Below are 15,627 nucleotides of genomic sequence, written 5' to 3'. Positions count from 1 at the left end.
TTCCCGTTTCGGTAACTGAAGTTGTTGGACGTGGGCTTGACGTCTCCTCTCTGCTCTCTGTAGGGGTTCCGCTACTTGTTGGTGATGGGGCACTTTCTTCAGCCGAGGTCCCCTCTCTGCTCTTGGGGGATGTATCTGGAATAGGCTGAGAAATCGTTGTTTCAGCTGCCGTCTTTCCCGTTTCGGTAACTGAAGTTGTTGGAGGTGGGCTTGAAGTCTCCTCTCTGCTCTCTGTAGGAGTTCCCCTACTTGTTGGTGATGGGGCACTTTCTTCAGCTGAGGTCCCCTCTCCGCTCTTAATGGATGTACCTAGAGTAGGCTGAGAAATCGTTGTTTCAGCTGTCGTCTTTCCCGTTTGGATAACTGAAGTTGTTGGAGCTGGCCTTGGCGTCTCGTCTCTGCTCTCTGTAGGAGTTCCCCTACTTGTTGGTGATGGGGCACTTTCTTCAGCTGAGGTCCCCTCTCCGCTCTTGGTGGATGTACCTGGAGTAGGCTGAGAAATCGTTGTTTCAGCTGCCGTCTTTCCCGTTTCGGTAACTGAAGTTGTTGGACGTGGGCTTGACGTCTCCTCTCTGCTCTCTGTAGGAACTCCACTACTTGTTGGTGATGGGTCACTTTCTTCAGCTGAGGTCCCCTCTCCGCTCTTGGTGGATGTACCTGGAGTAGGCTGAGAAATCTTTGTTTCAGCTGCCGTCTTTCCCGTTTCGGTAACTGAAGTTGTTGGAGGTGGGCTTGACGTCTCCTCTCTGCTCTCTGTAGGGGTTCCGCTACTTGTTGGTGATGGGGCACTTTCTTCAGCTGAGGTCCCCTCTCCGCTCTTGGTGGATGTACCTGGAGTAGACTGAGAAATCGTTGTTTCAGCTGCCGTCTTTCCCGTTTCAATAACTGAAGTTGTTGGAGGTGGGCTTGACGTCTCCTCTCTGCTCTCTGTAGGGATTCCGCTACTGGTTGGTGATGGGGCACTTTCTTCAGCTGAGGTCCCCTCTCCGCGCTGGGTGGATGTACCTGGAGTAGGCTGAGAAATCGTTGTTTCAGCTGCCGTCTTTCCCGTTTCGATAACTGAAGTTGTTGGAGGTAGCCTTGACGTGTCCTCTATGCTCTCTGTAGGGGTTCCGCTATGTGTTGGTGATGGGGCACTTTCTTCAGCTGACGTCCCCTCTCCGCTCTTGGTGGATGTACCTGGAGTAGGCTGAGAAATTGTTATTTCAGCTGTTGTGTTTCCCATTTCTTTAAGTAAAGTTGTTGGAGGTGGGCTTGAAGTCTCCTCTCTGCTCTCTGTAGGAGTTCCCCTACTTGTTGGTGATGGGGCACTTTCTTCAGCTGAGGTCCCCTCTCCGCTCTTAATGGATGTACCTAGAGTAGGCTGAGAAATCGTTGTTTCAGCTGTCGTCTTTCCCGTTTGGATAACTGAAGTTGTTGGAGGTGGCCTTGGCGTCTCGTCTCTGCTCTCTGTAGGAGTTCCCCTACTTGTTGGTGATGGGGCACTTTCTTCAGCTGAGGTCCCCTCTCCACTCTTGGTGGATGTTCCTGGAGTAGGCTGAGAAATCGTTGTTTCAGCTGCCGTCTTTCCCGTTTGGATAACTGAAGTTGTTGGAGGTGGGCTTGACGTCTCCTCTCTGCTCTCTGTAGGGATTCCGCTACTGGTTGGTGATGGCGCACTTTCTTCAGCTGAGGTCCCCTCTCCGCTCTTGGTGGATGTACCTGGAGTAGGCTGAGAAATTGTTGTTTCAGTTGCCGTCTTTACCATTTCTGTAACTGAAGTTGTTGGAGGTGGGCTTGAAGTCTCCTCTCTCCTCTCTGTAGGGTTTCCGCTACTTGTTGGTGATGGGGCACTTTCTTCAGCTGAGGTCCCCTCTCCGCGCTGGGTGGATGTACCTGGAGTAGACTGAGAAATCGTTGTTTCAGCTGTCGTCTTTCCCTTTTCGGTAACTGAAGTTGTTGGAGGTGGTCTTGATATCTCCTCTCTGCTCTCTGTAGGGATTCCGCTACTGGTTGGTGATGGGGGACTTTCTTCAGCTGAGGTCCCCTCTCTGCTCTTGGTGGATGTACCTGGAGTAGGCTGAGAAATTGTTGTTTCAGCTGTTGTGTTTCCCATTTCTTTAAGTAAAGTTGTTGGAGGTGGGCTTGAAGTCTCCTCTCTGCTCTCTGTAGGAGTTCCCCTACTTGTTGGTGATGGGGCACTTTCTTCAGCTGAGGTCCCCTCTCCGCTCTTAATGGATGTACCTAGAGTAGGCTGAGAAATCGTTGTTTCAGCTGTCGTCTTTCCCGTTTGGATAACTGAAGTTGTTGGAGGTGGCCTTGGCGTCTCGTCTCTGCTCTCTGTAGGAGTTCCCCTACTTGTTGGTGATGGGGCACTTTCTTCAGCTGAGGTCCCCTCTCCGCTCTTGGTGGATGTTCCTGGAGTAGGCTGAGAAATCGTTGTTTCAGCTGCCGTCTTTCCCGTTTGGATAACTGAAGTTGTTGGAGGTGGGCTTGACGTCTCCTCTCTACTCTCTGTAGGGATTCCGCTACTGGTTGGTGATGGCGCACTTTCTTCAGCTGAGGTCCCCTCTCCGCGCTTGGTGGATGTACCTGGAGTAGACTGAGAAATCGTTGTTTCAGCTGTCGTCTTTCCCTTTTCGGTAACTGAAGTTGTTGGAGGTGGGCTTGACGTCACCTCTCTCCTCTCTGTAGGGTTTCCGCTACTTGTTGGTGATGGGGCACTTTCTTCAGCTGAGGTCCCCTCTCCGCTCTTGGTGGATGTACCTGGAGTAGACTGAGAAATCGTTGTTTCAGCTGTCGTCTTTCCCTTTTCGGTAACTGAAGTTGTTGGAGGTGGTCTTGATATCTCCTCTCTGCTCTCTGTAGGGATTCCACTACTTGTTGGTGATCGGGCACTTTCTTCAGCTGAGGTGCCCTCTCCGCGCTGGGTGGATGTACCTGGAGTAGGCTGAGAAATCGTTGTGTCAGTTGCCGTCTTTCCCGTTTTGATAACTGAAGTTGTTGGAGGTGGGCTTGACGTCTCCTCTCTGGTCTCCTTAGGGGTTCCACTACTTGTTGGTGATGAGGCACTTTCTTGGACTGAGGTCCTCTCTCCGCTCTTGGTGGATGTTCCTGGAGTAGACTGAGAAATCGTATTTTCAGCTGCCGTCTTTCCACTTTCGATTACTAAAGTTGTTGGAGATGGGCTTGACGTCTCCTCTCTGCTCTCTGTAGGGGTTCCACTACCTGTTGGTGATGAGACATTTTCTCCAGCTGAGGTCACCTCTCCGCTGTTGGTGGATGTACCTGGAGTAGACTGAGATATCGTTGTGTCAGCTGCCGTCTTTCCCGTTTCGTTAACTGAAGTTGTTGGAGGTGGTCTTGACGTCTCCTCTCTACTCTCTGTAGGGGTTGTGCTATGTGTTGGTGATGGGGCACTTTCTTCAGCTGAGGTCTCCTCTCCGCTCTTGGTGGATGTACCTGGAGTAGGCTTAGAAATCGTTGTTTCAGCTGCCGTCTTTCCCGTTTCGATAAATGAAGTTGTTGGAGGTGGCCTTGACGTCTCCTGTCTGCTCTCTGTTGCGGTTCCGCTACTTGTTGGTGATGGGGCACTTTCTTCAGCTGAGGTCCCCTCTCCGCTCTTGGTGGATGTACCTGGAGTAGGCTGAGAAATCGTTGTTTCAGCTGCCGTCTTTCCCGTTTCGATAACTGAAGTTGTTGGAGGTAGCCTTGATGTTTCCTCTATGCTCTCTGTAGGAGTTCCCCTACTTGTTGGTGATGGGGCACTTTCTTCAGCTGAGGTCCCCTCTCCGCTCTTGGTGGATGTACCTGGAGTAGGCTGAGAAATTGTTGTTTCAGTTGCCGTCTTTACCATTTCTGTAACTGAAGTTGTTGGAGGTGGGCTTGAAGTCTCCTCTCTCCTCTCTGTAGGGTTTCCGCTACTTGTTGGTGATGGGGCACTTTCTTCAGCTGAGGTCCCCTCTCCGCTCTTGGTGGATGTACCTGGAGTAGACTGAGAAATCGTTGTTTCAGCTGTCGTCTTTCCCTTTTCGGTAACTGAAGTTGTTGGAGGTGGTCTTGATATCTCCTCTCTGCTCTCTGTAGGGATTCCACTACTTGTTGGTGATCGGGCACTTTCTTCAGCTGAGGTGCCCTCTCCGCGCTGGGTGGATGTACCTGGAGTAGGCTGAGAAATCGTTGTGTCAGCTGCCGTCTTTCCCGTTTTGATAACTGAAGTTGTTGGAGGTGGGCTTGACGTCTCCTCTCTGCTCTCTCTAGGAATTCCACTACTTGTTGGTGATGGGTTACTTTCTTCAGCTGAGGTCCCCTCTCTGCTCTTGGTGGATGTACCTGTAGTAGGCTGAGAAATCGTTGTTTCAGCTGCCGTCTTTCCCGTTTCGATAACTGAAGTTGTTGGAGGTGGGCTTGACGTCTCCTCTCTGGTCTCCTTAGGGGTTCCACTACTTGTTGGTGATGAGGCACTTTCTTGGACTGAGGTCCTCTCTCCGCTCTTGGTGGATGTACCTGGAGTAGACTGAGAAATCGTATTTTCAGCTGCCGTCTTTCCACTTTCGATTACTAAAGTTGTTGGAGGTGGGCTTGACGTCTCCTCTCTGCTCTCTGTAGGGGTTCCACTACCTGTTGGTGATGAGACATTTTCTCCAGCTGAGGTCACCTCTCCGCTGTTGGTGGATGTACCTGGAGTAGACTGAGATATCGTATTTTCAGCTGCCGTCTTTCCCGTTTCGTTAACTGAAGTTGTTGGAGGTGGTCTTGACGTCTCCTCTCTACTCTCTGTAGGGGTTGTGCTATGTGTTGGTGATGGGGCACTTTCTTCAGCTGAGGTCTCCTCTCCGCTCTTGGTGGATGTACCTGCAGTAGGCTGAGAAATCGTTGTTGCAGCTGCCGTCTTTAGCGTTTCGATAAATGAAGTTGTTGGAGGTGGCCTTGACGTCTCCTGTCTGCTCTCTGTTGCGGTTCCGCTACTTGTTGGTGATGGGGCACTTTCTTCAGCTGAGGTCCCCTCTCCGCTCTTGGTGGATGTACCTGGAGTAGGCTGAGAAATCGTTGTTTCAGCTGCCGTCTTTCCCGTTTCGATAACTGAAGTTGTTGGAGGTAGCCTTGATGTTTCCTCTATGCTCTCTGTAGGAGTTCCCCTACTTGTTGGTGATGGGGCACTTTCTTCAGCTGAGGTCCCCTCTCCGCTCTTGGTGGATGTACCTGGAGTAGGCTTAGAAATCGTTGTTTCAGCTGTCGTCTTTCCCGTTTGGATAACTGAAGTTGTTGGAGGTGGCCTTGGCGTCTCGTCTCTGCTCTCTGTAGGAGTTCCCCTACTTGTTGGTGATGGGGCACTTTCTTCAGCTGAGGTCCCCTCTCCGCTCTTAATGGATGTACCTGGAGTAGGCTTAGAAATCGTTGTTTCAGCTGCCGTCTTTCCCGTTTGGATAACTGAAGTTGTAGGAGGTGGGCTTGACGTCTCCTCTCTGGTCTCCTTAGAGGTTCCACTACTTGTTGGTGATGAGGCACTTTCTTCGGCTGAGGTCCCCTCTCCGCTCTTGGTGGATGTACCTGGAGTAGGCTTAGAAATCGTTGTTTCAGCTGCCGTCTTTCCCGTTTCGGTAACTGAAGTTGTTGGACGTGGGCTTGACGTCTCCTCTCTGCTCTCTGTAGGTACTCCGCTACTTGTTGGTGATGGGTCACTTTCTTCAGCTGAGGTCCCCTCTCCGCTCTTGGTGGATGTACCTGGAGTAGGCTTAGAAATCATTGTTTCAGCTGCCGTCTTTCCCGTTTCGGTAACTGAAGTTGTTGGACGTGGGCTTGACGTCTCCTCTCTGCTCTCTGTAGGGGTTCTGCTACTTGTTGGTGATGGGGCACTTTCTTCAGCCGAGGTCCCCTCTCTGCTCTTGGGGGATGTACCTGTAGTAGGCTGAGAAATCGTTGTTTCAGCTGCCGTCTTTCCCGTTTCGGTAACTGAAGTTGTTGGAGGTGGGCTTGACGTCACCTCTCTGCTCTCTGTAGGGGTTCCGCTACTTGTTGGTGATGGGGCACTTTCTTCAGCCGAGGTCCCCTCTCTGCTCTTGGGGGATGTATCTGGAGTAGGCTGAGAAATCGTTGTTTCAGCTGCCGTCTTTCCCGTTTCGGTAACTGAAGTTGTTGGAGGTGTGCTTGACGTCACCTCTCTGCTCTCTGTAGGGGTTCCGCTACTTGTTGGTGATGGGGCACTTTCTTCAGCTGAGGTCCCCTCTCCGCTCTTGGTGGATGTACCTGGAGTAGACTGAAAAATTGTTGTTTTAGCTGCCGTCTTTCTCGTTTCAATAACTGAAGTTGTTGGAGGTGGCCTTGACGTCTCCTCTCTGCTCTCTGTAGGGATTCCGCTACTGGTTGGTGATGGGGCACTTTCTTCAGCTGAGGTCCCCTCTCCGCTCTTAATGGATGTACCTAGAGTAGGCTGAGAAATCGTTGTTTCAGCTGTCGTCTTTCCCGTTTGGATAACTGAAGTTGTTGGAGGTGGCCTTGGCGTCTCGTCTCTGCTCTCTGTAGGAGTTCCCCTACTTGTTGGTGATGAGGCACTTTCTTCGGCTGAGGTCCCCTCTCCGCTCTTGGTGGATGTACCTGGAGTAGGCTTAGAAATCATTGTTTCAGCTGCCGTCTTTCCCGTTTGGATAACTGAAGTTGTAGGAGGTGGGCTTGACGTCTCCTCTCTGCTCTCTGTAGGGATTCCGCTACTGGTTGATGATGGCGCACTTTCTTCAGCTGAGGTCCCCTCTCCGCTCTTGGTGGATGTACCTGGAGTAGGCTGAGAAATTGTTGTTTCAGTTGCCGTCTTTACCATTTCTGTAACTGAAGTTGTTGGAGGTGGGCTTGAAGTCTCCTCTCTCCTCTCTGTAGGGTTTCCGCTACTTGTTGGTGATGGGGCACTTTCTTCAGCTGAGGTCCCCTCTCCGCTCTTAATGGATGTACCTAGAGTAGGCTGAGAAATCGTTGTTTCAGCTGTCGTCTTTCCCGTTTGGATAACTGAAGTTGTTGGAGGTGGCCTTGGCGTCTCGTCTCTGCTCTCTGTAGGAGTTCCCCTACTTGTTGGTGATGAGGCACTTTCTTCGGCTGAGGTCCCCTCTCCGCTCTTGGTGGATGTACCTGGAGTAGGCTTAGAAATCATTGTTTCAGCTGCCGTCTTTCCCGTTTGGATAACTGAAGTTGTAGGAGGTGGGCTTGACGTCTCCTCTCTGCTCTCTGTAGGGATTCCGCTACTGGTTGATGATGGCGCACTTTCTTCAGCTGAGGTCCCCTCTCCGCTCTTGGTGGATGTACCTGGAGTAGGCTGAGAAATTGTTGTTTCAGTTGCCGTCTTTACCATTTCTGTAACTGAAGTTGTTGGAGGTGGGCTTGAAGTCTCCTCTCTCCTCTCTGTAGGGTTTCCGCTACTTGTTGGTGATGGGGCACTTTCTTCAGCTGAGGTCCCCTCTCCGCTCTTGGTGGATGTACCTGGAGTACGCTGAGAAATTGTTGTTTCAGCTGTCGTCTTTCCCTTTTCGGTAACTGAAGTTGTTGGAGGTGGTCTTGATATCTCCTCTCTGCTCTCTGTAGGGATTCCACTACTTGTTGGTGATCGGGCACTTTCTTCAGCTGAGGTGCCCTCTCCGCGCTGGGTGGATGTACCTGGAGTAGGCTGAGAAATCGTTGTGTCAGTTGCCGTCTTTCCCGTTTTGATAACTGAAGTTGTTGGAGGTGGGCTTGACGTCTCCTCTCTGCTCTCTCTAGGAATTCCACTACTTGTTGGTGATGGGTTACTTTCTTCAGCTGAGGTCCCCTCTCTGCTCTTGGTGGATGTACCTGTAGTAGGCTGAGAAATCGTTGTTTCAGCTGCCGTCTTTCCCGTTTCGATAACTGAAGTTGTTGGAGGTGGGCTTGACGTCTCCTCTCTGGTCTCCTTAGGGGTTCCACTACTTGTTGGTGATGAGGCACTTTCTTGGACTGAGGTCCTCTCTCCGCTCTTGGTGGATGTACCTGGAGTAGGCTGCGAAATCGTATTTTCAGCTGCCGTCTTTCCACTTTCGATTACTAAAGTTGTTGGAGGTGGGCTTGACGTCTCCTCTCTGCTCTCTGTAGGGGTTCCACTACCTGTTGGTGATGAGACATTTTCTCCAGCTGAGGTCACCTCTCCGCTGTTGGTGGATGTACCTGGAGTAGACTGAGATATCGTTGTGTCAGCTGCCGTCTTTCCCGTTTCGTTAACTGAAGTTGTTGGAGGTGGTCTTGACGTCTCCTTTCTACTCTCTGTAGGGGTTGTGCTATGTGTTGGTGATGGGGCACTTTCTTCAGCTGAGGTCTCCTCTCCGCTCTTGGTGGATGTACCTGGAGTAGGCTGAGAAATCGTTGTTGCAGCTGCCGTCTTTAGCGTTTCGATAAATGAAGTTGTTGTAGGTGGCCTTGACGTCTCCTGTCTGCTCTCTGTTGCGGTTCCGCTACTTGTTGGTGATGGGGCACTTTCTTCAGCTGAGGTCCCCTCTCCGCTCTTGGTGGATGTACCTGGAGTAGGCTTAGAAATCATTGTTTCAGCTGCCGTCTTTCCCGTTTCGGTAACTGAAGTTGTTGGACGTGGGCTTGACGTCTCCTCTCTGCTCTCTGTAGGGGTTCTGCTACTTGTTGGTGATGGGGCACTTTCTTCAGCCGAGGTCCCCTCTCTGCTCTTGGGGGATGTACCTGTAGTAGGCTGAGAAATCGTTGTTTCAGCTGCCGTCTTTCCCGTTTCGGTAACTGAAGTTGTTGGAGGTGGGCTTGACGTCACCTCTCTGCTCTCTGTAGGGGTTCCGCTACTTGTTGGTGATGGGGCACTTTCTTCAGCCGAGGTCCCCTCTCTGCTCTTGGGGGATGTATCTGGAGTAGGCTGAGAAATCGTTGTTTCAGCTGCCGTCTTTCCCGTTTCGGTAACTGAAGTTGTTGGAGGTGTGCTTGACGTCACCTCTCTGCTCTCTGTAGGGGTTCCGCTACTTGTTGGTGATGGGGCACTTTCTTCAGCTGAGGTCCCCTCTCCGCTCTTGGTGGATGTACCTGGAGTAGACTGAAAAATTGTTGTTTTAGCTGCCGTCTTTCCCGTTTCAATAACTGAAGTTGTTGGAGGTGGCCTTGACGTCTCCTCTCTGCTCTCTGTAGGGATTCCGCTACTGGTTGGTGATGGGGCACTTTCTTCAGCTGAGGTCCCCTCTCCGCTCTTAATGGATGTACCTAGAGTAGGCTGAGAAATCGTTGTTTCAGCTGTCGTCTTTCCCGTTTGGATAACTGAAGTTGTTGGAGGTGGCCTTGGCGTCTCGTCTCTGCTCTCTGTAGGAGTTCCCCTACTTGTTGGTGATGAGGCACTTTCTTCGGCTGAGGTCCCCTCTCCGCTCTTGGTGGATGTACCTGGAGTAGGCTTAGAAATCATTGTTTCAGCTGCCGTCTTTCCCGTTTGGATAACTGAAGTTGTAGGAGGTGGGCTTGACGTCTCCTCTCTGCTCTCTGTAGGGATTCCGCTACTGGTTGATGATGGCGCACTTTCTTCAGCTGAGGTCCCCTCTCCGCTCTTGGTGGATGTACCTGGAGTAGGCTGAGAAATTGTTGTTTCAGTTGCCGTCTTTACCATTTCTGTAACTGAAGTTGTTGGAGGTGGGCTTGAAGTCTCCTCTCTCCTCTCTGTAGGGTTTCCGCTACTTGTTGGTGATGGGGCACTTTCTTCAGCTGAGGTCCCCTCTCCGCTCTTAATGGATGTACCTAGAGTAGGCTGAGAAATCGTTGTTTCAGCTGTCGTCTTTCCCGTTTGGATAACTGAAGTTGTTGGAGGTGGCCTTGGCGTCTCGTCTCTGCTCTCTGTAGGAGTTCCCCTACTTGTTGGTGATGAGGCACTTTCTTCGGCTGAGGTCCCCTCTCCGCTCTTGGTGGATGTACCTGGAGTAGGCTTAGAAATCATTGTTTCAGCTGCCGTCTTTCCCGTTTGGATAACTGAAGTTGTAGGAGGTGGGCTTGACGTCTCCTCTCTGCTCTCTGTAGGGATTCCGCTACTGGTTGATGATGGCGCACTTTCTTCAGCTGAGGTCCCCTCTCCGCTCTTGGTGGATGTACCTGGAGTAGGCTGAGAAATTGTTGTTTCAGTTGCCGTCTTTACCATTTCTGTAACTGAAGTTGTTGGAGGTGGGCTTGAAGTCTCCTCTCTCCTCTCTGTAGGGTTTCCGCTACTTGTTGGTGATGGGGCACTTTCTTCAGCTGAGGTCCCCTCTCCGCTCTTGGTGGATGTACCTGGAGTACGCTGAGAAATTGTTGTTTCAGCTGTCGTCTTTCCCTTTTCGGTAACTGAAGTTGTTGGAGGTGGTCTTGATATCTCCTCTCTGCTCTCTGTAGGGATTCCACTACTTGTTGGTGATCGGGCACTTTCTTCAGCTGAGGTGCCCTCTCCGCGCTGGGTGGATGTACCTGGAGTAGGCTGAGAAATCGTTGTGTCAGTTGCCGTCTTTCCCATTTTGATAACTGAAGTTGTTGGAGGTGGGCTTGACGTCTCCTCTCTGCTCTCTCTAGGAATTCCACTACTTGTTGGTGATGGGTTACTTTCTTCAGCTGAGGTCCCCTCTCTGCTCTTGGTGGATGTACCTGTAGTAGGCTGAGAAATCGTTGTTTCAGCTGCCGTCTTTCCCGTTTCGATAACTGAAGTTGTTGGAGGTGGGCTTGACGTCTCCTCTCTGGTCTCCTTAGGGGTTCCACTACTTGTTGGTGATGAGGCACTTTCTTGGACTGAGGTCCTCTCTCCGCTCTTGGTGGATGTACCTGGAGTAGGCTGCGAAATCGTATTTTCAGCTGCCGTCTTTCCACTTTCGATTACTAAAGTTGTTGGAGGTGGGCTTGACGTCTCCTCTCTGCTCTCTGTAGGGGTTCCACTACCTGTTGGTGATGAGACATTTTCTCCAGCTGAGGTCACCTCTCCGCTGTTGGTGGATGTACCTGGAGTAGACTGAGATATCGTTGTGTCAGCTGCCGTCTTTCCCGTTTCGTTAACTGAAGTTGTTGGAGGTGGTCTTGACGTCTCCTCTCTACTCTCTGTAGGGGTTGTGCTATGTGTTGGTGATGGGGCACTTTCTTCAGCTGAGGTCTCCTCTCCGCTCTTGGTGGATGTACCTGGAGTAGGCTGAGAAATCGTTGTTGCAGCTGCCGTCTTTAGCGTTTCGATAAATGAAGTTGTTGGAGGTGGCCTTGACGTCTCCTGTCTGCTCTCTGTTGCGGTTCCGCTACTTGTTGGTGATGGGGCACTTTCTTCAGCTGAGGTCCCCTCTCCGCTCTTGGTGGATGTACCTGGAGTAGGCTGAGAAATCGTTGTTTCAGCTGCCGTCTTTCCCGTTTCGATAACTGAAGTTGTTGGAGGTAGCCTTGATGTTTCCTCTATGCTCTCTGTAGGAGTTCCCCTACTTGTTGGTGATGGGGCACTTTCTTCAGCTGAGGTCCCCTCTCTGCTCTTGGTGGATGTACCTGGAGTAGGCTTAGAAATCGTTGTTTCAGCTGCCGTCTTTCCCGTTTCGGTAACTGAAGTTGTTGGACGTGGGCTTGACGTCTCCTCTCTGCTCTCTGTAGGTACTCCACTACTTGTTGGTGATGGGTCACTTTCTTCAGCTGAGGTCCCCTCTCCGCTCTTGGTGGATGTACCTGGAGTAGGCTTAGAAATCATTGTTTCAGCTGCCGTCTTTCCCGTTTCGGTAACTGAAGTTGTTGGACGTGGGCTTGACGTCTCCTCTCTGGTCTCCTTAGAGGTTCCACTACTTGTTGGTGATGAGGCACTTTCTTCGGCTGAGGTCCCCTCTCCGCTCTTGGTGGATGTACCTGGAGTAGGCTTAGAAATCGTTGTTTCAGCTGCCGTCTTTCCCGTTTCGGTAACTGAAGTTGTTGGACGTGGGCTTGACGTCTCCTCTCTGCTCTCTGTAGGTACTCCACTACTTGTTGGTGATGGGTCACTTTCTTCAGCTGAGGTCCCCTCTCCGCTCTTGGTGGATGTACCTGGAGTAGGCTTAGAAATCATTGTTTCAGCTGCCGTCTTTCCCGTTTCGGTAACTGAAGTTGTTGGACGTGGGCTTGACGTCTCCTCTCTGCTCTCTGTAGGGGTTCTGCTACTTGTTGGTGATGGGGCACTTTCTTCAGCCGAGGTCCCCTCTCTGCTCTTGGGGGATGTACCTGTAGTAGGCTGAGAAATCGTTGTTTCAGCTGCCGTCTTTCCCGTTTCGGTAACTGAAGTTGTTGGAGGTGGGCTTGACGTCACCTCTCTGCTCTCTGTAGGGGTTCCGCTACTTGTTGGTGATGGGGCACTTTCTTCAGCTGAGGTCCCCTCTCCGCTCTTGGTGGATGTACCTGGAGTAGACTGAGAAATCGTTGTTTTAGCTGCCGTCTTTCCCGTTTCAATAACTGAAGTTGTTGGAGGTGGCCTTGACGTCTCCTGTCTGCTCTCTGTAGGGATTCCGCTACTGGTTGGTGATGAGGCACTTTCTTCGGCTGAGGTCCCCTCTCCGCTCTTGGTGGATGTTCCTGGAGTAGGCTTAGAAATCATTGTTTCAGCTGCCGTCTTTCCCGTTTGGATAACTGAAGTTGTTGGAGGTGGCCTTGGCGTCTCGTCTCTGCTCTCTGTAGGAGTTCCCCTACTTGTTGGTGATGAGGCACTTTCTTCGGCTGAGGTCCCCTCTCCGCTCTTGGTGGATGTTCCTGGAGTAGGCTTAGAAATCATTGTTTCAGCTGCCGTCTTTCCCGTTTCGGTAACTGAAGTTGTTGGAGGTGGGCTTGACGTCACCTCTCTGCTCTCTGTAGGGATTCCGCTACTTGTTGGTGATGGGGCACTTTCTTCAGCCGAGGTCCCCTCTGTGCTCTTGGGGGATGTATCTGGAGTAGGCTGAGAAATCGTTGTTTCAGCTGCCGTCTTTCCCGTTTCGGTAACTGAAGTTGTTGGAGGTGGGCTTGACGTCACCTCTCTGCTCTCTGTAGGGGTTCCGCTACTTGTTGGTGATGGGGCACTTTCTTCAGCCGAGGTCCCCTCTGTGCTCTTGGGGGATGTATCTGGAGTAGGCTGAGAAATCGTTGTTTCAGCTGCCGTCTTTCCCGTTTCGGTAACTGAAGTTGTTGGAGGTGGGCTTGAAGTCTCCTCTCTGCTCTCTGTAGGAGTTCCCCTACTTGTTGGTGATGGGGCACTTTCTTCAGCTGAGGTCCCCTCTCCGCTCTTGGTGGATGTACCTGGAGTAGACTGAGAAATCGTTGTTTTAGCTGCCGTCTTTCCCGTTTGGATAACTGAAGTTGTTGGAGGTGGCCTTGGCGTCTCGTCTCTGCTCTCTGTAGGAGTTCCCCTACTTGTTGGTGATGAGGCACTTTCTTCGGCTGAGGTCCCCTCTCCGCTCTTGGTGGATGTTCCTGGAGTAGGCTTAGAAATCATTGTTTCAGCTGCCGTCTTTCCCGTTTCGGTAACTGAAGTTGTTGGAGGTGGGCTTGACGTCACCTCTCTGCTCTCTGTAGGGCTTCCGCTACTTGTTGGTGATGGGGCACTTTCTTCAGCCGAGGTCCCCTCTGTGCTCTTGGGGGATGTATCTGGAGTAGGCTGAGAAATCGTTGTTTCAGCTGCCGTCTTTCCCGTTTCGGTAACTGAAGTTGTTGGAGGTGGGCTTGACGTCACCTCTCTGCTCTCTGTAGGGGTTCCGCTACTTGTTGGTGATGGGGCACTTTCTTCAGCCGAGGTCCCCTCTGTGCTCTTGGGGGATGTATCTGGAGTAGGCTGAGAAATCGTTGTTTCAGCTGCCGTCTTTCCCGTTTCGGTAACTGAAGTTGTTGGAGGTGGGCTTGAAGTCTCCTCTCTGCTCTCTGTAGGAGTTCCCCTACTTGTTGGTGATGGGGCACTTTCTTCAGCTGAGGTCCCCTCTCCGCTCTTAATGGATGTACCTAGAGTAGGCTGAGAAATCGTTGTTTCAGCTGTCGTCTTTCCCGTTTGGATAACTGAAGTTGTTGGAGCTGGCCTTGGCGTCTCGTCTCTGCTCTCTGTAGGAGTTCCCCTACTTGTTGGTGATGGGGCACTTTCTTCAGCTGAGGTCCCCTCTCCGCTCTTGGAGGATGTACCTGGAGTAGGCTGAGAAATCGTTGTTTCAGCTGCCGTCTTTCCCGTTTGGATAACTGAAGTTGTTGGAGGTGGGCTTGACGTCTCCTCTCTGCTCTCTGTAGGGTTTCCGCTACTTGTTGGTGATGGGGCACTTTCTTCAGCTGAGGTCCCCTCTCCGCTCTTGGTGGATGTACCTGGAGTAGACTGAGAAATCGTTGTTTCAGCTGTCGTCTTTCCCTTTTCGGTAACTGAAGTTGTTGGAGGTGGTCTTGATATCTCCTCTCTGCTCTCTGTAGGGATTCCACTACTTGTTGGTGATCGGGCACTTTCTTCAGCTGAGGTGCCCTCTCCGCGCTGGGTGGATGTACCTGGAGTCGGCTGAGAAATCGTTGTGTCAGCTGCCGTCTTTCCCGTTTTGATAACTGAAGTTGTTGGAGGTGGGCTTGACGTCTCCTCTCTGCTCTCTCTAGGAATTCCACTACTTGTTGGTGATGGGTTACTTTCTTCAGCTGAGGTCCCCTCTCTGCTCTTGGTGGATGTACCTGTAGTAGGCTGAGAAATCGTTGTTTCAGCTGCCGTCTTTCCCGTTTGGATAACTGAAGTTATTGGAGGTGGCCTTGACATCTCCTCTCTGATCCTTGTAGGAGTTCCCCTACTTGTTGGTGATGGGGCAATTTCTTCAGCTGAGGTCCCTGCTCCGCTCTTGGTGGATGTACCTGGAGTAGACTGAGAAATCGTATTTTCAGCTGCCGTCTTTCCACTTTCGATTACTAAAGTTGTTGGAGGTGGGCTTGACGTCTCCTCTCTGCTCTCTGTAGGGGTTCCACTACCTGTTGGTGATGAGACATTTTCTCCAGCTGAGGTCACCTCTCCGCTCTTGGTGGATGTACCTGGAGTAGGCTGAGAAATCGTTGTTTCAGCTGCCGTCTTTCCCGTTTCGATAACTGAAGTTGTTGGAGGTAGCCTTGATGTTTCCTCTATGCTCTCTGTAGGAGTTCCCCTACTTGTTGGTGATGGGGCACTTTCTTCAGCCGAGGTCCCCTCTCTGCTCTTGGTGGATGTACCTGGAGTAGTCTGAGAAATCATTGTTTCAGGTGCCGTCTTTCCCGTTTCGGTAACTGAAGTTGTTGGAGGTGGGCTTGACGTCACCTCTCTGCTCTCTGTAGGGGTTCCGCTACTTGTTGGTGATGGGGCACTTTCTTCAGCCGAGGTCCCCTCTCTGCTCTTGGTGGATGTACCTGGAGTAGACTGAGAAATCGTTGTTTCAGCTGCCGTCTTTCCCGTTTCAATAACTGAAGTTGTTGGAGGTGGCCTTGACGTCTCCTCTCTGCTCTCTGTAGGGATTCCGCTACTGGTTGGTGATGGGGCACTTTCTTCAGCTGAGGTCCCCTCTCCGCTCTTAATGGATGTACCTAGAGTAGGCTGAGAAATCGTTGTTTCAGCTGCCGTCTTTCCCGTTTCGATAACTGAAGTTGTTGGAGGTGACCTTGGCGTCTCGTCTCTGCTCTCTGTAGGAGTTCCCCTACTTGTTGGTGATGGGGCACTTTCTTCAGCTGAGGTCCCCTCTCCGCTCTTGGTGGATGTACCTGGAG

General features: G+C 51.5%; 1 protein-coding gene across 1 annotated transcript in view; it reads left to right on the top strand.

Annotated features, from left to right (window-relative positions):
• The window catches only part of LOC307207213 (uncharacterized protein), a 127,030-nt gene that overhangs the window by 48,298 nt on the left and 63,105 nt on the right, over window positions 1-15,627 (top strand). The window lies entirely within an intron of this gene.

Source organism: Podarcis cretensis (assembly GCF_951804945.1).
Source record: "Podarcis cretensis genome assembly, chromosome: 18".
Lineage (NCBI taxonomy): Eukaryota > Metazoa > Chordata > Lepidosauria > Squamata > Lacertidae > Podarcis > Podarcis cretensis.
The sequence above is the reverse complement of the archived record's forward strand: the minus strand, read 5'-3'. Positions and strand labels throughout refer to the sequence as shown.